At 47.2% G+C, this 20537-nt stretch overlaps 1 protein-coding gene across 1 annotated transcript in view; it reads right to left on the bottom strand.

Annotated features, from left to right (window-relative positions):
- Positions 1–19650, bottom strand: part of LOC140421638 (uncharacterized) — a 165854-nt gene extending 146204 nt beyond the window's left edge. Inside the window, exon 1 of the mRNA XM_072506436.1 lies at positions 19504–19650. The gene's annotated coding sequence lies outside the window, so the exon portion shown is untranslated. The remainder of the gene's footprint in view (positions 1–19503) is intronic.
- Between the last annotated feature and the right edge of the window lie 887 nt (positions 19651–20537).

Here is a 20537-nt window from a genome sequence, read left to right as displayed (position 1 = left end):
TGGCGTTGAGGTGCCAGACATAAGAAACCTCCCCTCCTTCAAGGAGCAGGCCCTGGAGGTAACTGGGGTGGCCGAGATCAGATATGCCAGTCACGCGGAGACTGGAAGATGTCTCAGAGGTGAGGAACCACCGGCTCCACCCGGAGGACCTGTCAAACCTGAGTTGTTATTGCCATACTGACTGACCCACCCTCCCACTGACCACATGTCCATTCTCCCTTAGGTCTTCCAGCCGAGGGCCCCGGTCCACCCTGGGCGGCACCCTCTCCTGACTCTGAGAGGGCGGCATGGTAGCACAGTGGTTAGCACTGTTGCCTCACAGTGCCAGGGTCCCAGGTTCGATTCCCGGCTTGGCTCACTGTCTGTGTGGAGTCTGCATGTTCTCCCTGTATCTGCGTGGGTTTCCTCCGGGTGCTCCGGTTTCCTCCCGCAAGTCCCGAAAGAAGTGCTGTTAGGTAATTTGGACATTCTGAATTTCCCCTCAGTGTATCCGAACAGGCGCTGGAATGTGGCGACTAGGGTTTTTTCACAGTAACTTCATTGCAGTGTTAATGTAAGCCTACTTGTGACAAGAATAAAGATTATTATTATTATTGGGGAATACCTCGGAGAGCTCCGAAGATGCCACCGTAGTCATGGCACAGCTGTTCCCCACTCCCCATCAATGCAGATACACACATACCTCAGTGGGAAATGTTAGTGGTCAGGCTTCTGGGGCACAATCTGGTGAGCACCGCACTGCTGGTGATGCACATCAGGTGGAGGCAGGAACCCCCAGGCGAGACAGCAGTCAGAGGGTTGCTGGATCCCAGGACCCAGCTGGGTATCTACCTGATGCTGAGCCTGTGGAAGTAGGTTACCCGGAGCAGATGGAGACGATAGGGAGCACCCGGGACGTTCAGAGGGAGATGTCAGCGTGGCTCCAGCAGCTAAGGAGCAGCTTGGAGGATTCCCAGAGACTACGGGTGCAGGGAATGGCGCCGGCAATGAGTGGCACAGAGACCTACACTGCTGGGGTGGCCACCGCAGTGGAGAGCCTGGTGCACGACGTCGGCACCATTAGTGAAGGTGTCCAAGGCGTCGCGCAGTCGGTGACGGCCATGGCTGAGGCCTCGGCAGAATGACTGCCTCGCTGGGGGATGTCACCCAGTAACAGGCTGACCTTGATGAGTTTCTGAGGGACAGGTCCTACTCTCAGAGGGGCATGGTCTAGGCACTGTGGAGTTTGTCCCAGTCGCAGGTGGGCATTCCCGAGGCGCTGCAGAGCATGGCCCAGTCACTGAGGTGCTTCGCCAAGGTCGTCACAATGGTAGTGCAGACACTGGGGTGAAGCCATGGCTGGCAGAGCAAGATGATGCAGGTTCAAGCCCCGGCTGTCCCTCTTTCCCAAGGTGGACCTCAGGGCCATAAGAGCACCGATCGGGAGGAGGATGCGCTGAGTGCCGGGCCGGACCCGTCCCAATGAGTGGCGATGGTGGGCACCAGCTCTCCCGTGTTCCACCCCTCTGATGAGGTCATGTCTCGAGGTCAGCACACGGGACAGGGAGGCACAGCTGTGCATGTGTCACCGACAAGTGAGCCAGAGCCCTCTCGCCCCAGAGCCCCCGGAGGACGCCCGACCGAGCTTTGAAGGCCACAGGACGAGGTAGGCAGCTGGCAGCCTCCACCTCAGATGTGCAACCTGGGGAAATACCTAGATGTAGTGGTAGAGCTAGGAGGGCAAAGCACTTTGAGGAACACTGAGGGTACTGGGGGAGGGAGTGGGGCGGGAGGGTGGGGGGGGGGCGGGTTTAGGTAGGGGGTGGAGAGGGGAGGGTTTGGGGGCTGGGTGAGGTGGGGGCGGCACGGCTGGGAGTGGGGTATTATTCAGCACATTAAACTCCTTTGTGCACAACCTTTATGATGCCTCTGTCACTTTCTTCCGCAATGCGGACCAACCTCCAGACCCTTTGCCCATCTGTCCAGGCATCCTTCCCTCCCCTGGGCGCTCACCACCCTTCCAGCTGTGGATATGTCCCCGGAGCTATGTCCCAACCCCTGGGTGTTCAGATGTTGCGTGTGTGGTGTTGCCTCCCTCAGTGTTCAAGCACAATGTCCAGGCATCAAAGTGTGATTGGGATGTCAGGCAATGACTCCCACATGCTACATGGCCCAACCACCCACAGGAATCCACTTGGCATGTCTGAAGTGCTCACTTAACCACGATTGCCAATTCTCTATTAGCAATCGCCTACAGCCATGCAACCAGAGGCTCAGCAGTCGGTGGGGCTATGGGTGATGCAGATGGGCAGGGACAAGGATTGCCCCCCGAACGGGTACACACGATCGAGGGGTTGGCATGGTAGTCCCATGAGCGGCTGCCCTTTGCTTACCCCCCAGTGCCTCCCCCCAACACCCCCATGGCGGCCCACTCCTGTGGAGGGTCCCCCACCCCCAATTGAGGTCTCCCCTCCAGCCGAGCACTGGGGTGGCAATCCCAGCACCCCAGAGCTCTTTGCCTGTGAGCAAAGATGGCCACTCCCCTCCTCGGCCCCCCTGCAGAAGCCCTTCTGCCAGGTTGAAGTTTTTAAAAAGGAGTACTGATCGGCGCCAGAGTGACCACTTGCTGTGGAGGCCGCTGAATGACGGGAGGCCGTTGAATATGGGGTCGCTCTTGTTGATTGTATGGAAATGGGGCTGAAGTGGTGATAATTTGTTTCTCGCCACGCTACGGAAGGATCCCAATTTCACCTATGTGAGCGGGCCGGTTGTATTGCAAACTGTTTGCCGCCCGGCGCGGATGTCGTTATTGGCTTCTCTCGCTATTCACCGGCCTTGTTATGCTTGAGCGAGAGCGCAATTAAGCCGAAGAATCGTGCTCAAAGTCTGAGGTATTAAAATAAGGTCAAACCAGGGAAAAGATTTGGGAAGCACTGAGCCTCATTAAGCAAACTTCAGGAGCCCAAAGTAACTGGTAGCACTAATTCCCATCGAAACACCCAGCCCACTGATGTGCAGGTTAGGTGGATTGGCCATGCTAAATTGCCCCTTAGTGTCCAAAGGTGTGCAGGTTAGGTGGGGTTACAGGGAAAGGGTGGGGGAGTGGGCTGAGAAAGAGTGCTCTTTCGGAGGGTCAGTGCAGACTTGATGGGCCGAATGTTCTCCTTCAGTACTGTAGTCGTTCCATGGATTCTTCAATAGCTTAAGACCTTATGTGGGAAGACCTTTATAGGAACCTACCCATTTGTCTTTTGAATTTGTATCATTCGGTTTGTAAATGAACATTTCATAGAACCCCTACAGTGCAGAAGTAGGCCATTCGGCCCATCGAGTCCACACCGACCCTCTGAAAGAACACCCTAACTACGCCTACTCACTCGCCCTATCCCTGTGAAACCATAACCCCACCTTACCTTTGGCACTAAGGGGCAATTTAGCATGGCCAATCCCCCTAAGCTGCACATCTTTGAACTGTGGGAGGAAACCGGACCATCCGGAGGAAACCCACGCAGGCACGGGGAGAACGTGCAAACTCAACACAGATTTCCTGTTTGGAATTCAACCCAGCTCCCTGGCGCTATGAGGGAGCAGTGCTAACCTCTATGCCACTGTACCGCCCTTTAATAGACTTTGCACTTTAATGGTATATATTCTACATGACTAAAATCCTAGCATGCTTTACAGGACGGTCAAGGATTTAGCTGAGAATTGGGAGAGAATTAACTGTAAAAAGAATTTGGAAGACTGGTTACCAATCAGGACATTGATTTTTTTTGGGGGGAGGTACTGCATTGCAAATTGAAGGTAGGTGTTCTTTCATTAGAGAAAAAGATTAGGCCTATGTGTTCTGCATGGAAAACTATGACTACCTTTCTTCATGAATACCTTCTCTGTAAAGCACCCAAAATGTCTGTTGATGCTTTTTGAAGACTGGGTTTTCTAGGTGTCAGTGAGTATACTATCTCCAGAGGCCCACATTATGCTCAGTTCATTACCAGGTTCTTTTGATATCAGAGCTACTTTATTTTGAACAATCATCCAGTTCAAAGCTGAGGTAACTTGATTCCACCCTACATCCCTCCCCCCACCCCGCCCTTCCCCCACACAGGAGCTAAAGTGAGTCCAGCACAGGTGAATGAGGAGAGTTAGCCATTCTGAGTGTTTATCTCGAAAGGATCAAAAGGACCGGATAAATGCCATACTTTAACATAGTGTATTGTTCCCTTTTCTCCCAAAGAAAGGGTGGAGGGTGAAACAGGTTTGGCCAAAAAAAGAATTGCTCAAAGCGAGTCCACTGCCCTTCTTCCTCACACCTTTCTCCTCGGGTCCAATGACAACTTTATTACTTCATCCACAATTATTAGTTTTATCTTGTCGCTTAATCAATCCCAGATTATAAAACTATTAAACTGAAAGAAGCACAAACTATTTGGCAAAGGCTATTCATCGTCTATAATTCGGATCAGTTAAAAAAAATTGTGAATGCTCGGCAAGATAATCATCACTGTGCAGCAATCAGCCTACAAATCTTTTCATTTCTTCATTAATCTTCATTACAAGGGAGAGTTTTGGCTTTTATTAAAAGGATGACTTAGCCAACATTAATTCATCTCTTAAATTGTGTCAAACCTTTTGTACCTAATCTAATTAACTCATGATGAATAAGTGGTATTTTCTTATGCTGGCTTGTCTGCAGAATCGTTTGCAGAACCACTGATCTGGACAAAAAACAATTCTCTTTTCACAGATGCCCTAGTGTTTTCGCAAAGGCGCGATACATGTGGAATCGAGATGCCTGATTTTTTTTCTCTGTTATCTTATAACATATGGTTAGAACTTTATTGATATCTAGGCGGCTTGGTGGTGCAGTGGTTAGCACTGCTGCCTCACAGCGCTGAGGACCCGGGTTCGATCCCGGCTCTGGGTCACTGTCTGTGTGGAGTTTGCGCATTCTCCCCCTGTCTGTGTGGGTCTCACTCCCACAACCCAAAGATGTGCAGGGTGGGTGGATTGGCCACGCTAAATTGCCCCTTAATTGGAAAAAAAGAATTGGGTGCTCTAAATTTATTTTTAAAAAGAGATTTTTGATATCTGATGGAGCAGTGTACAATACAACTGGGATTGATTCAAATGATTAAAAAGAAAAGCTTGCCAAAGTTGATGACAAGAATTGCAATTGTTGAAAGACCAAAAGACCCAACAATTGGATACACTTTGAAGAACCCCCAATACTTTATTGGAGGAAACATTGGCAATAGAACGTACATTTTAGGGTGAAGGTGTGCAATGATAAATGATCTCATGAAACGTTTGAGCTTGTCCAAGGTAAACAGTCTTTAGTGAATATATTAGTTGTAATGAGCAATTTGATTGTCAAAGACAATAGGTGTACAGTAGCATAGTGATTATGTTACTGGGTTAGTAGTCTAGAGGTCTCTGTTAATGATTCAAAGATGTGAGTTCAAATCCCCACCATAGCAGATGGGGAGTTTAATAATTAAATTCATTTACCTTTTCAAAAATAAAGCACCATCAATAATGGTGACCATGAAACTACCAGATTGTCATAAAAATCCATCTCTTTCACTCATCTCCATTACGAAGTAGAGTCTTTTGGATTAAAGAATGACTTAGCCAATATTAATGCATCTCTTAAATAGTGTCAAACCTTTTGTACTTAGTTTGATTAATTTTTGCCTCCATTAGGGAAGGAAATCTGCTGTCCTTATCTGGTCTGGCTCATTTTTGACTGTCAGTAATGTGGTTGAGCTTTCTCTGTGAAATGGTACTGTAATGCCAGGGTTGAAAATGTCTAAAGAGCACCGCCCAGAATGATGATGCAAAAGGCACATGATTACGAGTTGAGAGGGAGAATATTTCTAGTTCAGCAGATTAACACCGTAGTCACGTATATCTGTGTATGGTTCAGTTATATCTAATAAAGCAGTTATTGTTTAGACACACCAGTATCTCAGCAATCATTCCTCAGCCAGGCCAACCAACACACAACATGGTGGCAGCTGTGAAGAACCAGATAAACCTTGAAAAGTCACTTAAAATAAGTTTGCAAGTCTGACCTGGAAAAGGGTGCCAAAATTGCAGAACGCGGTAAGACAAAGTTAAAGAACTCCAAATGCTGATCCAGTGGATACAGGAAAAGTCAGAAAATCAACTTTTCAACTCATTCAAGACTGCACCAAAGCACGCGGTGGTCCGTGAAGAAAGTCCCGCTCCAGAAATAGAGTTAGATAACCAAGTAAAGATTGTGGAACTGGTGACCATCCCTCAAAAGGGAAGGTTTTAAGACTTTGGACAGCCCACCAAAAAGCTTACAGCAGCCACAGACCTGAAATTCATATTACGGGAGAGATTTGGACATGTGGGGGTGGGGTTTTCCAGTCGCACCCGCCCGAGCCTAGAAATTCCCGCCCAAGGTCAATGGACCTCTAAAGGTCCGCCAAAGGTTCCTTCCCACCAGCAACGATATTGGGGGGTGGGGGTGGGGGTGGGGGTGGGGGGGGGGGGGGGGGGGGGGTTGGATCTGAAAATTTACCCTGTGGAAGTACCAAATCAAATTTCAAACTGAGCACTTTGGATAAAATGTTTCTTGAGATTCCAAACTGGACAATAAGTCTGAAGTGAACAAGTCAATGCATTACTTTACTCCATTGGAACAATAGTAGATGTTATTGCAAGACAAAAGTGTTAATGAGACCTCAGATAAATTTGAAGAAGTCTTGAAAGCCGATGATAACTATTTTGACTCGAGGAGCTGCAAGGTTATGAATCGGGCCAAATTCAACCGTTCAAAGGTCAGGCGAACCAGTAGATGTTTTTATTAATGACCTTTACAGACTGGCTAGTTGTGAGAATGCAGACCTAAAAAACAGAATTTATATGCTGAGAATCCGAAATAAAAACAGAAAATGCCGGAAAAAGCCAGCAGGTCTGGCAGCATCTGTGGAGAGTTAAGAGCATTAATATGTGACTGCACTTTAAGTCGGCCCAGGAGGGATTGAACTACAAGTCAAGGGAACGTTACACGTTCAACTCTGGTACAAGGCAAAGGTGACACTCCAGAAACTGTAGCCCCTAGTTCTAGTCTTCCCCACAATTGGAAACATCCTCCCAGTACCTACCCTAATAAGTCTTCTCAGGATATTTTATGTTTATAAGACTACGTTTCAATCTTCTAAACTCCAATGGGTGTAGGACCAATCTGCTCAACATTTCTTCATAGGATAAGCCAATGATCCCAGGAATTAGTTGAGTGAACTTTCTCTGAAATGATTCCAATGCAATTATATCTTTTTTCAAATAAAGTGACCAAAACTACGCACACTACTTCAATGAGGTCTCACCAATGCCTGAACAGCTGCAGTAAAACTTCCCAACTTTTATGTACCATTCCCCTTTCAATAAAAACAACATTCCCTTTACCTTCCTAATCGCTTACTGTACCTACAGACTACATTTTTGTGAGTCATGCACTAGGACGCTGTGATCCCTCTGTACCTAAGTTCTGCAATCTTTCTCCTTTTAAATAATATTCTGCTTTTCTTTTCTTCCTACCAAAGTGGAGTTCACATTTTCCCACATTATACTCCAGCTGCCAGATTTTTGTCCAATCACTTAACCTATCTATATCTCTTTGTAGTCTCTCTACTGCCTCTTGACAACTTTACTTTCCTACCTTACATCGACAAATTTAGCTGCCATACATTCGGTCCCTTCATCCAAATCATTGATGTTCATTGTAAATATTTGAAGCCCCAGCATTGAGCACTAGTTACAGCTTGCCGACCTGAAAAAGACCCATTTATTCCAACTCTCTGCTTTTTGTTAGCTAACCAATCCTTTATTCATGCTAATTTGTTATCCCCCGAACCATGTTCTTATCTTGTGTAGTAACCTTTGATGTGGACCTTTATTAAATGACTTGGAATTCCAAATACACTACATTTACAGGTTCCCCTTTATCACCTGCCCAAGCGAGACTAACTAATGCAGTTTGGTGCTGGTAACTCAAATCACAAGAGAGTTGGCTTGTGTCTGACTGAAATATTTATCCAGAGTGGTGGAGAGAGAAAAACATTCATAATGTCTTTTATTTTTAAAAATTCTTTCATGGGATGTGGGAGTCACTGGCAAGGCCAGCACTTGTTGCCCGTCCCTAATTGCCCTTGAATGCAATTCAAGGGCCATTTCAGAGGATAGTTAAGAGCCAACCACATTGAACGAGTGAGGGAGGAGGTCTGGAGGTCGGATGCGCTCCCGCTGTCATTGGCGGGGAGGGTGCAGACTGTTAAGATGATGATTCTCCCGCGGTTCTTGTTTGTTTTTCAGTATCTCCCCATCTTTATCCCGTGGTCCTTCTTTAAGAGGCTGAATAAAATTATTCTGGGATTTGTATGGGCAGGGAAGTCCCCGTGGGTAAAGAGGGTGATGCTTGAAAGGAACAGAGGAGAAGGGGGGCTGGCATTGCCGAACATCAGCAACTATTACTGGGCGGCCAACATAGCAATGATAAGGAAATGGATGGTGGGTGCGGGGTCGGTTTGGGAGGGGGGTGAGGCTGTCTCGTGCAGGGGCACCAGCTTAGCAGCCCTGGTCACGGCGCCTCTGCCGCTTCCGCCGGCACGGTACTCCACCAGCCCGATAGTGGTGGCGGCTCTTCGGATCTGGGGCCAGTGGAGGAGGCATGTAAGGGAGGTAAGAGCATCGGTGTGGACCCCAATCTGCGGCAACCACCGATTTGCCCCGGGGAACATGGACGGGGGGTATCGACTGTGGCGGAGGGCGGGGATTGTGAGGATGTGGGATCTGTTCCTAGAAGGGAGCTTTCCGAGCATAAGGGCGCTGGAGGAGAAGTTTGGGCTGGCGAGAGGGAACGACTTTAGATACTTGCAGGTGAGGGATTTTGTACATAGACTGGTGTCGTCCTTCCCACGTCTCCCGCCGAAGGGGAGGCAGGACAGGGTAGTTTCTAGGGGAGAGGTGGGAGAGGGTAGAGTTTCAGACGTCTACAAGGAACTAATGGGAGCTGAGGATACGCAGACCGAGGACCTGAAGCTTAAGTGGCTGGAGGAGCTCGGGGGGGGGGGAGCTGGAGGACGATATTTGGGCAGAAGCTCTGAGCAGAGTAAACACGACCGCAACATGCGCCAGGCTCAGCCTGATCCAGTTTAAGGTCGTGCCCGGGCCCACATGATGGTGGCCCGGATGAGCAGATTCTTCGGGCTGGAGGACAAGTGTGAGAGATGCGCCGGACGACCGGCTAACCATGTACACATGTTCTGTTCGTGCCCTGAACTCAGGGGGTACTGGCAGGGATTCGCAGATGTCATGTCCCGGGTATTGAAAACTGGGGTGGTAATGAGCCCTGAGGTGGCAATCTTTGGGGTTTCGGAGGACTCGGGGGTCCAGGAAGAGCGAGAGGCCGACGCTCTGTCCTTTGCTTCCCTGGTAGCCCGGCGACGAATACTGTTAGCATGGAGGGGACTCAAAGCCCCCGAGGGCTGAGGTATGGCTATCGGACATGGCGAGCTTTCTTGGCCTAAAGAAAGTCAAGTTCGCCTTGAGAGGTTCACTACTAGGGTTCGCCCGAAGGTGGCAGCCATTTATTGACTTCTTCGCAGAGGAGTAAGCGTCAGCGGGGACAGGGGGCGGGGGGGGACGACAATGCTAGGGTTCTGGAGTCACATGTAGGCCAGACCCAGTAAGGACGGCAGATTTCCTTCCCTAAAAGTCATCAGGGTTTTTTGCAACAATCAGTGAGAGTTTAATGGACACGGTTGCTTTAAATTCCAGAGGTACCTTGGGGTATATATTGATAGCTCCCTGAAGGCAGGAGGACTGGTAGATAAGGTGGTTAAGTATGCATATTGGATACTTATCTTTATTAACTGAGGCATAGAATATAAGAGCAGTGAGGTTATGATGGAGCTGTATAAAATGCTTGCTAGGCCACAGCCTGGGTACTGTGTGTAGTTCTGGTCGTCACACTATCGGAAAGCTGGAATTGTACTAGAGAGGGTGCAGAGGAGATTCACCAGGATGTTGCCTGGACTGGAGGGTTCAGCTATAAAGAGAGACTGGTTAGGCTGGAGTTGTTCTCCTTGGAGCAGAGAAGGCTGAGGGGGGATTCTATGAAAATGGGTTTAGAATAGATAGATACTTGATGGCCGGGGGAGACATGATGGGCCGAAGGGCTTCGTTCTGTGCTGTAAAATGACCATTTCTGAACTGTGTAGAATTTAAGCCCCAGAGGGGAAGAGGTAGTGGAGAATAGTTTGAAATTTGTGCAATAATATAAAACAATGAACAGCAGGGCGACGAGGGGCAGCAGGTGACACAGTGGTTAGCACTGCTGTCTCACAACATCAGAGACCTGGGTTCAATTTTGGCCTTGGGTGACTGTGCGGAGTCTGCACGTTCTCCCCGTGTCTGTGTGGGTTTCCTCCGGGCGCTCCGGTTTCCTCCCACAGTCCAAAGATGTGCAGATTAAGTGGATTGGCCATGCTAAATTGCCCCTTAGTGTCCAAAGATGTGCATGTTTGATGGGGTTACAGGGATAGGGTGGGGGAGTGAGCCTAGCTAGTGTGCTCTTTCAGAGCGTCCTGGTGGGCCAAATGGCCTCCTGCACTGTAGGGATTCTATGGTTCTAACCCACTTACAATCCCTCCTGATGTCTACTTTCATTGAATTCCAGAGCTTATCAGATTCATTGAGTGCAAATTCACAACTTTCTAGGTGGAACCCTTGAACAATGGGCTGTTGCTAGTCCAGCACCGTAACTGATAGTGCACAGTACCCTGTCTAAACTTCTGAAATTCCTATGGCATGCTTTCACATTGCAAAGTTGCATTATATAGTTGCACAGACACAAGAAGTAAAGAAACTGGGCTGGATTCTCCAAAAATGGGGCTTCCTTAAGAAAGCCTTGAGTGATTCTCCTACCTGCAGGGGGCTTGCAAGGCCCTAGAGTGCTTCTCGCAGCTCTGGCTGCGGATACGGGGCCGCGAACTTCCGGTCGGGAGTCCACGCATGCGCACAGCAAACTCGCGACAGCAAAAATGTAGGCCCCCTCGAGATTGCGTGCGCTTGCGGATCAGTGCTGCCGATCGCTCCCCCGGCTGTCCATGAAGCCCGCCGTGGTGAACGATCCCCCCGCCCCCCATCAGGGTGGCCGTGGACTGAGTCCGCAGCCGCCACCCGAGGTTCCCGATGGGCGATATGTGGTTAGAACTATGCCGTTGGGAACTCGTCCAGTTGCGCGCGAAGAATCGCGGGGGGGGCCCTCTGTCAATGGCCCCCTACCCGCACCGCGTAGATTGCGCGCATGCGTTCCAGAGCGATTCTCTGGGGACCGGAGAATCGCTTCAGTGGCGCCGATCACGATTTCCGTCCGAACGGCCATTCTCCGCCCCCGCGCCGAACGCGATTCCGGCGCGGAGAATCCAGCCCACTGTATTTAAATACTGTGGGATGCTAATTCCCATTTCGCCACCAGAGGGCAATAGAGGTAACATTCTGGGAGATAATGGCAAGAATAAAAACATTATCTGAAAGGTTATTGTTGGCAATCAATGGGAGTTTAAAATATTCTTATAGCATCCCCAGTCTGCTATTTCAACGAGGCAGATTTTAAACAGGCTAATATCAAACAGTAAACAGAGCAATGTCATAAGAAGACATTAAGTGCTTGATTACTAGAGGTTGCCAGCATAATTTTTTAGACTATTAACACTTCATTGTAACTTTTTGAATTCAGTCTTAGAATATGGGAGTTGCTGGCAAATCCAGCATTTACTGTCCATCCCTAATTGCCCTTGAGAAGGTGTTGGTGAGCCGCCTTCTGTAATACTGAGTGGCTTACTCAGCAGCTAAGGGTCAACTAGGCTGCTGTTGTTATGGAGTCACATGTAGGCTTGACCTGGGCAAGGATGGCAGAATTCCCTCCCTAAAGGGCATTAGTGAGCCTGGTACTTATGATAATCTGGTGGTTTTATGGCCACCATTACTGGTATCAACCTTATGAATCTAGATTTATTAATTTAATTAAATTAGATTCCCCAAAATCCCATAGTGAGATTTGAACTCATGTCTTCTGGGTCATTCATCAAGGACTCAGAATTACTATAGTAGCAATGTAGCCATTATGGTACTGCAATCCAAATACATTAGGCTGGATATTGCCATCAGAAAAACAACACTTGCTACTGACCTTGAAGAAAGTTGGCCACAAAGATCTGGCAATCGCTGTGGCATGGATTTCCCATTTCTTGACCTGTTTAAATCTGACACCAAGTCAAGGGGATCTCCAGGCATCCATCAGCAGTGATGTCAGCAAGCAGGGTAAGCAGTCTATCACATAGAGGCATTCTCACAGACAGCAAACCAGGGAATTAAAATTTAGGTTTTCAGGTAGCAAAATTAAATGCTTATGATTGGGTTAAGATAGAAGCTAAAATAAATATAAGTGGAAAAAGGTTAAAAATGTGGATTATTAAAATCAAGGTGGAGAAATTAGAAATTTCACAGATTAGCTTTTCAGTGCCAAGGTGGATGTTTAGCAGTAATTATGAAGTTAAGACTTGTTCCACCTCATTCAAATAAGAGTAACCTGTTAAGGCTTTTACACCAAGACTAATAGGGTAAGAGTGGAATCTCTCATCAGTTCAAACAATTTCCCATCGATTTCAGTCTGGGATACCTCATCAACTCACCCTCTGGAAAAGTGTAAAATCTGCAGCACCAACGTCTGGATCTCCACCATATTCTGTGCACTTGCATGTTTCAGAAGTTACTGTCAGTTTTGTTCGAGCAATGGGAATGAATACTAACAGTTTTGCCATCACTACCATCACAAAAATCCATGGAGAAATGTTGATGAAGCGTTTTGCCTTGCACTTATCCTGAAACTTTCAAACAATCACAATAGTTTATACTGTATAGAAAAGGATGCTGATTGGTTGACAAGTCAAATTTGATTGGCTGACGTGTTGCCAAGTAGAAAGCAATGAGGAACTATAGGTTGATGTGGAGATGCCGGCGTTGGACTGGGGTGAGCACAGTAAGAAGTCTTACAACACCAGGTTAAAGTCCAACAGGTTTGTTTCAAATCACCAGCTTTCGGAGCACTGCTCCTTCCTCAGGTGAATGAAGAGGTATGTTCCAGAAACATATATAGAGACAAAGTCAAAGATGCAAGACAATGCTTAGAATGCGAGCATTTGTAGGTAATTAAGTCTTTACAGATCCAGAGATAGGGGTCACTCCAGGTTAAAAGGTGTTAATTGTCTTGAGACAATTATCTTTGGCTTTGTCTATATATATGTTTCTGGAACATACCTCTTCTCACTTGAGGAAGGAGCAGTGCTCCGAAAGCAAGTGATTCGAAACAAACCTGTTGAACTTTAACCTGGTGCTGTAGCGGGCTACAAGATGAAGGCATGTAAAATCGTCGGCTCCGACGCACCCCTCCCTGATGAGCTCAACGCATTCTATGCCCGCTGTGAGCAAGAGGTCAGCGAGAGCGAGCCCTCCACCCCAGAAGCCACAGATGAGTGAATGAATGAATGAAAATCGCTTATTGTCACAAGTAGGCTTCAAATGAAGTTAGTATGAAAAGCCCCTAGTCGCCACATTCCGGCGCCTGTTCGGGGAGGCTGTTATGGGAATTGAACCGTGCTGCTGGCCTGCCTTGGTCTGCTTTCAAAGCCAGCTATTTAGCCCTGTGCTAAACAGCCCCTAGCTGAACTTGTATCTGAGATCACCACTGCAGACGTCAGAGCAGCCTTCTCGAAGGTCAACCCACGGAAAGCCACTGGCCCGGATGGAGTATCATAGATTATCATAGAATTTACAGTGCAGAAGGAGGCCATTCAGCCCATCGAGTCTGCACCGGCCCTTGGAAAGAGCACTTTACTTAAGCCTCACACCTCCACCCTATCCCCTTTATCCCCGTAACTCAACTTAACCTTTTGTTTTGGAGACTAAGGGCAATTTAGCATGGCCAATCCACCTAACCTGCAGATCTTTGGACTGTGGGAGGAAACCGGAGGAAACCCACGCACACACGGGGAGAATGTGCAGACTCCGCACAGACAGTGACCCAAGCCTGGAATCGAACCTGGGATCCTGGAGCTGTGAAGCAACTGTGCTAAGCACTTTGCTACCGTGCTGCCGGGTACCCGGACGAGCACTCAGGTCTTGCACGGATCAGCTGGCGGGGGTATTTGCAGACATCTTCAACCTCTCTTTACAACAATCTGAGGTCCCTATCTGCTTCAAGAAGACGACCATCATCCCTGTACCAAAAAAAAGTCAAGCAGCGTGCCTTAATGACTATCGTCTAGTGGCTCTGACATCCATCATCATGAAGTGCTTTGAAAGGTTAGTCATGGCACGAATCAACTCCAGCCTCCCGGATTGCCTTGATCCACCACAGTTCGCCTACCGCTGCAACAGGTCCACAGCAGACACCAGCTCCATGGCCCTGCACTCTACCCTGGAACACCTAAATAACAAAGACACCTATGTCAGACTCCTATTTATCGACTACAGCTCAGTCTTCAACACCATCATTCCTACGAAACTCACCTCCAAATTCCATGGCCTTGTCCTCGGCTCCTCCCTCTGCGACTGGATCCTGAACCCACAGGCCACAATAAGCAAAGATAGGCAACAACACCTCCTCCACGATCATCCTCAACACTGGTGCCCCACAAGACTGTGTCCTCAGCCCCCTACTATACCCCTTATACAATGTCAACAAAACGAAGGAGATTGTCATCGACTTCAGGAAGCGTAGTGGAGAACATGCCCCTGTCTACATCAATGGGAACAAAGTAGACAGGGTCGAGAGCTTCAAGTTTTTAGGTGTACAGATCACCAACAACCTGTCCTGGTCCCCCCATGCCGACACTACAGTTAAGAAAGCCCACCACCGACTCTACTTTCTCAGAAGACTAAGGAAATTTGGCATGTCAGCTACGACCCTCACCAACTTCTACAGATGCACCAGAGAAAGCATTCTTTCTGGTTGTATCACAGCTTGGTATGGACCCTGCTCTGCCCAAGACCGCAGGAAACTACAATAGGTCGTGAATGTAGCCCAGTCCATCACGCAAACCAGCCTCCCATCCATTGACTCTATCTATAATTCCCGCTGCCTCAGAAAGGCAGCCAGCATAATTAAGGACCCCACGCACCCCAGACATACTCTCTTCCAATTTCTTCCGTCAGGAAAAAGATACCAAAGTTTGAGGTCACGTACCAACCGACTCAAGAACAGCTTCTTCCCTACTGCCATCAGACTTTTGAATGGACCTACCATGTATTAAATTGATCTTTTCTCTACACCTTGCTATAACTGTAACATTATATTCTGCAGTCTCTCCTTCCTTCCCTATGTACGGTATGCATTGTTTGTACAGCATGCAAGGAACAATACTTTTCACTGTCTACTAATACATGTGACAATAATAAATCAAATCAAAATCAAGTAAGACTTCTTACTGAATTATAGGTTGACCAAGCTCCTGGGTAATTCAAATAAGGCGCAAGACGTGAAAATATTCCTTTGGTCGGCAGAGAATGGGTCCCCCCCTATGAATGTAGGTCACTTCGAGCAAGTGTAAATGAACTACATTATGAGGTCGACTGATCATTTTTAATTGGTTGTTGGTGTAGCTATTAGCGCACTGAGGGTTGTTCAGCAAGTGCTGTTCAGTTGTGGAGTGATATCCAACAGTATCCATTCTATTTTGACTTTGGCAACTCACATCTCTCTCTGTAGTAATATTCAATAAGGTTCTGTTCAAATAGCGATTTGATACAATTTTGTTTCCTGTTAAGAAGTGAATCCTCGGCTTTACTTGTACTTTGGATGTATTTCTGCACTATGTGTAATAATGGGTTAAACATTTCATGACACGATGCTCACTTAAATAAATCTTCAATCTTCCACTCCCATTTCTATGTAATTCTTGGCATTGTTTTTGAAAACAAAAGTAAGTAGAGGCAAAAGCAAAATAATGCAGGAATTGGAAATCTGAAACAAAATCTGGAAATTCTGAGGCTAATCAGCAGATAGACAGCATCTGTGGAGAGAGAAACCAAGTTAACGGGCAGGATTTTCTGCCCTCCACCCCCACCCCCACGCCTCTCACCCCCACAGTGTGCTTTGTGGTGGTGAGGCAATTCACCATTGGCCGGCAGCGGGATCGTCAGCAGGTGGGGGAAGTCTGAAAAGTGAACCTGCTTATGCCTTGAGTGGGAAGTGGGTGAGGAGGATCCTCCAACAATGGCTTCCTTTCACCATTGGGTGATATAGTTACCCCCCCCCCCCCACTTCCCTGCATGAGGTCTGCCCCGCGTGGGCACTCTCCCCCCCCCCCCCCCCCCCCCCCCCCCCCCCATGGTCCCTGCACCAACATTCTCACCCACCTCCTGACCTCACCTCCCAGTCTGAGACTCCCACACTTAGCTGGTGTTAGATTTGGGGGGCTTAGACTCTGGGAATTGCATGCAATTCCAGCCTTGGCCACTGCAACCTCTGGCGCTGCTGGGGCTCTCAGAAGTGAAACTTCCTCCTGAGTGATGGGCAGGAGTCCCATCTCCAGCCAATTGCCGCTCCGTGGAGCATTAATTAGCTGTGGTCAGCCACGACCAGCGGCGATGCATTCTCCACTGAGCTTCAGGGTGGTGGGCAGTGAAACCCTGCCATCTGAAAAGTCCTGGCTACGGCATGGAGACAGGATGGACTGACACCATGTGGGGTTCGCAAAGGTGGACAAGGATTCTCAAAATCAATCTGCAAGAAAATGGAAAGACAGAGACTGACATAAGCGGGGATGAGGAATATTGGGGCAGTTAGAGCTTCCATGGGATGAGTTCCAGGATGCAGTAGTGATGGTGTTGGAGAAATCTAAGACATGAATGAGAGTTGCGCTGGTATTTCAGAGATAGATGTATTGTCATGGATTGAATTTAGGTTTTGAACTTGCCCTCAGTGTCAACGGGGACTTTGAAGATGCACGCGGTTGGGTTTGTCTTGAGGAATGGGATAATTTGCTAAGTTGTAGAGTTTCTAACAACAACCAGACAGAATGACTTTGTTGTAAGCTTCCTAATGTTCTAGTTCATTCACAGTTCAGTGATGGACAGCTTTCTGACTGACCCATTCATTCCCATTATATTCGGCCCGAATAGATATTATTAAAATATTTTTGAGAAGAACTATAAACTAAACATCAACATAAGAAACAGGAGCAGTAGGCCATTCGACTCATCAGCCTGTTCTGCTGTTCAATAAGTTCATGGCTGATCTGATTGTGACCTTAACACCACTTTACTACCTGTCCCCTTGACTCCCTTGTCGGTCAATAATCCATCTAATTTAGCCCTGAATACAATCAGTAAGCTAGCCTCCATTGCTCTGCGAAAAAGAATTCCAACGATTAACAGACAAAGACGAACATGGTCATTTTCTCATATTATTTTCGGGTTGGTTACATTCTTGGGACAGCTCGAGATGATCTATGTCAAAAATGCCACTGCTGTAGTAGCTATGCTGGCTCCAGGATAGTTTATGCTATGACAATTGTCTTGTCCCTCCTTCAGGTTCCATGCCCCGAGAGGGGAATTGGTGACCATGGACTTCTACTGGTTTGGCTCATTATTATGCTTGGTGAAGTACTGCAGTGGTTTTCCATTGCGCTCTGCAGTGTGGCTGAGCAGGAAACTCTCCCTCGCTTACCGCCTGCCATATTGGAAGGATTTACAGGCTGATAATTAACCTGTTTAGCCACGTTGTGAACATACCTTCTTTGACCATCGAGTCCTGCAGTGAGACTTGACCCAAGAGCGCCAGGGTCTACAGGTAGGATCACTACTACTACTACCTGCACCACAGGATCGCCACTTTGTTGTACCACAAACTACAATGATCAGATTTGCATGGGAATGTTTCATTTTGAACATGGTATTCTTTTTTTCAATGTGATTCACAGGTGACAGTCTATCCCCTTTGTCATACGAACATATGGATTAGGAGCAGGAGTAAGCTATTTTGCCCCTCAAGCCTCGGGCTAAAAAACATTCAATCACCAGCCCGCACTGCTCTCTGGGAAGGGAATTCAACAGGCTAGTGACCCCCAGAGAGAAAAAAAATCCTCTACATCTCTGTCTTAAATGGGAGTTCTGATGTAAAATGAGTCCCCTAGTTCTAGTCTCTCTCCCAAGGAGAAACATCCTTTCAGCATCCACCCTGACAAGTCCCCTCAGGATCTTATAAGTTTCAATAAAGTTTCAATAAAATCACCTCTCATTCTTCTAAATTTCCATGGATACAGGCCTAACTTTTCCTCATAAGACAACCCTTTCCTCAGTCGCGTGAACCTTCTTTGCACTTCTTCAAATGCAATTATATTGTTTCTCTGATAAGGAGACCAAAATTGTTCACACTACTCCAGATGTGAACCGGAATTCTCTGGCCATATGGAATTCTCTTTTCCCACGGACAGCACACACCCGCCCGTGGGTTTCCCGGCAGCGTGAGGTGGCTTCAATAGGAAATCCCAATGACAAGCGGCAGGAAGAGAGAATCCCGGCGTCATCAAACGGCGCGCCGCCGAGAAACATGGGGGCAACGGAGAATCCCGCCCGTGGTATCACCAACGCCTTGTACAACTGTAGCAAAACTTTCCCATTTGTATACTCAACTCCTCTTGTAATAAATGACAGCACTCCATTTGCCTTCCTAATCATTTCTGTACCTGCAGACTAACCTTTTGTGATTTATGTGCCAGGAGACCAAGACCCCCCTCTACCTCAGAGTTCTGAAATCTCCCTCCATTTAAATAATTAACTGCTTGACTATTTTTCCAGCCAAAGTGGGCAAGTTCACATTTTCCCACATTATACACCATTTGCTAAAAGTGTGGTGAAGTGGCATCCCAATCAATATAATCATGTCACCTCTTCATAACCTCGACTGGTATTATTTAGGACTCACCTGCATGTAGTGCGTGCACTCACATGTCAGTTTTAGGTAACTTCATGCATTCTACAATCAATCACTCGCCAGCACTCTCTTAAAACATTGTGCAGATTGAGAAGGAACTTCACAAAGAAGGCATTTGTGAAGAATTGCCTTGGCAAAGCACTTTAATATGTCTCCTTGTATATGTCTCAAAACACTTAACATGGTTTTGACTGAAGACTAATTATGTAGGCAAAGATGGTGGCTATGTTGTACATAGGAGCTCCAAGAAAGTTGAATAACCAATAAATCTGTTTTTATATTTATTGAGGGAAGAACCTTGGCCAGGACACCAGGAAACTCACACCTGACCATCTTCAAAATAAACCAGCAAACAAGACAGGCTCCAAAGGACAGCTAGTGTCTCTGACAGTATAGCATCCTCTCAGTACAACATTGGAGTGTAAGTCTTGATTATGTGTTTAAGATAACAACATTTATCGTCAAAAGCAATTGTCAAACCACAAACAACTTACTTCATTTTCTTTGTCAACACAACTCCACTATAAACCAATTCGAGATCCAGGAGGAAATGGTGGCATTTGAACAGAGTGTGTTGCCCTCATTACAGATCTAACACCTTTTATGATATTCATCACTGCTCGGGTCGATATTCATCGCTGTTCCTATTGATATTCATCGCCGCTCAGACTCCCCAAGCTGTGAAAAGGCGTATTATGTTGAGGCTCATTATCAGCCCATTCAAAACAAGTGAAGCCATGCAAATGGCTCACAGTGTTGCAGATTTGCTGGTTGAACTACTGCAATTTGTCAGCATTGAGCCATGTTAATGAGCGACACGCAAGAGTATGATGGAACCCGACAAGACGGAAAGCGTCCTGTGAATGTTTTAGCATCCTGTGAATCAATTAACTCTGCAGAACTCGGAGGGTGTTGAATAAAAGGGGAATCTCGCTAGTATCCTGCAAGATGGCAAAAAGCACCAAATTAGACAGTTTTGAAAGTCCATTGATTCCCCAGATGGCCAGTTTGTTGTCTATTTACACATCAGCCAAAGTATGGGGGCAACGTTTGACTTTAGACGTTGGGCGGGACACGGGCAATAGCGAGTTGCTGCTCATGTTGCCGATTTTGAAGTTGGTCAGTGGAAAATAAATCAACAAATTTGAAATTCAAGTGGGTGAGTTATAAGATATCCCCGCAGCAACGTAATATCAAAGATATTCAGCAGGCCCTGAAACTGCACAGTGGGCTATAGGTATGTGAGTGCCAATGCAGTCCTGCGATATTGCTCTCTCTGCCATTTCAGTTTGAAACATTTGCTGTGCAGTTCAACACCTCTGCTAAAATAGCAACAAAGAGAATTGCAAAGGTTGCCTGCATATCCCACAGTGCAAATTTCAGATTTCCCAAAATTGAAATGTCTGTCGGACTCACGTTTCCTTGAGTTCCGAAGGTGGACCTGGCCTGAAGCCTTCACCTCTCGCTCTCATTTAGCTGTTGACTGGCCTTCTCAGTGATCCCAAATATCAAGCATTAGGAAACCGGA

The sequence above is a fragment of the Scyliorhinus torazame genome, chromosome 1 (genome assembly GCF_047496885.1).
Source record: "Scyliorhinus torazame isolate Kashiwa2021f chromosome 1, sScyTor2.1, whole genome shotgun sequence".
Taxonomy (NCBI): domain Eukaryota; kingdom Metazoa; phylum Chordata; class Chondrichthyes; order Carcharhiniformes; family Scyliorhinidae; genus Scyliorhinus; species Scyliorhinus torazame.
This window is presented reverse-complemented; position numbering and strand designations above follow the sequence as displayed.